Raw genomic sequence first — 1,449 nt, forward strand, 5'->3', positions numbered from 1 at the left:
AGAACCTTTCGAGCCTGGACGCGCTCACCTTCAAACGCGCCGTCTGCAATTTCTTCCCCACCTACAAGGACAGCCCCCTGCGGACCGACTTCCCCCGACTCTGCGCCATCGGTGACGCCTCAGGCATCCAATCCCCCTTGTCCTTTGGCGGGTTTGGCTCCTTAAGTCGCCACCTTGGCCGCCTGACCACCGCTTTTTCCGACGCTTTGGCCACGGACTCTCTCTCGAAAGAGGAGCTCGGGCTCATCAATGCCTATCAACCCTCCCTGTCCGTCACCTGGATGTTCCAACGGGCCATGAGTGTGCCTGTCGGAGCCAAGCCCCGGCCTGACTTCATCAACCGCTCGCTGATCAACAACTTCAAATCCATGGAGAAGCTCGGAGACCCGGTCCTGAAGCCCTTCCTGCAGGACGTGGTGCAAGCTGGCCCGCTCTTCTCAGCCATGGCTGGCATCGCCCGCCAGGACTTCTTCAACACCCCCACCGTCCTCTGGCACGTGGGCGCGGACGCCTTCTTTGGATGGTTCCGTCATTTTTTCATGCTCTGCGTGTATACTCTCCTATACCGTGCCACGAAACAGACCAAAGGCACGGAGGCCCTGCCCCCGAAGATAAGGTACCGATGGGACAGACGGGTGGAGAACTGGGAGTTCGGCTCCGGGTTGGATTATCGGTTGTAAGAAAGGAGGACTCTTGGCGAGGTGTATTGCTGTAAGATACAAATGTACGAACCGAGAATCAAGGGGCAAGTCCCCGCCATTTGTACTTCCTCTTCCCTTGGCTATTTCTTTGATTAAAATGGCAACCGGTTTCCTTTCTTCAACGCCCTTTTCTGTTGTTTCTGCTGCATGGCTCCCACAGATACGCCCGCCGGATCCCCCATCATCAGTACTTGGCACTCACTCTGCGTCTTGGGCATTTCCTTCTTGTCCGCCACCCGCCGACGTACCCACTTGTGCAAGGCCTGAGAGTTTTCGTACAAGCTAAGGAGCAAATTGATTTCTTGGATCGACTCACCACTCTGTGTGGCCACACGTTGCTTCTCCCTCGACTTGATCTTCTCAGGGTGGGCCAACTCCTCCTCCGTGAACGCGCCTAGGATCTTCCTGTACCGCTCCCCCACCTGCACTTCTGGCATGCTCCGAACTCCCGGTACTTTGTTGACCCAGGAAAACCACGAATTCCCCGGTTTATCCACTGCCTCTTTGAAATTACGCAAATCGTAGCGCGTCATGCTCGCTAGTCTTGCCAGTTCTGCCTGAAATTGCTCCTCTTCCTTCGAGGCCCGCCGTTCTTGAATCGCATTCTGCACTACGCGCCACACGGTGGAATGGCGCACAAGTGACGGAGCCGTCGCAAGCTGTGTCGAAAGGTGTGGTCGATTGAAAAGCAGCGACGTGCGTATGTTGCACCGGAAGGATAGCATGAGACTCATATGACGCCCCTGTC

The sequence above is a fragment of the Nannochloropsis gaditana genome (assembly GCF_000240725.1).
Source record: "Nannochloropsis gaditana CCMP526 unplaced genomic scaffold scaffold1076, whole genome shotgun sequence".
In the NCBI taxonomy this organism is placed as follows: domain Eukaryota; class Eustigmatophyceae; order Eustigmatales; family Monodopsidaceae; genus Microchloropsis; species Microchloropsis gaditana.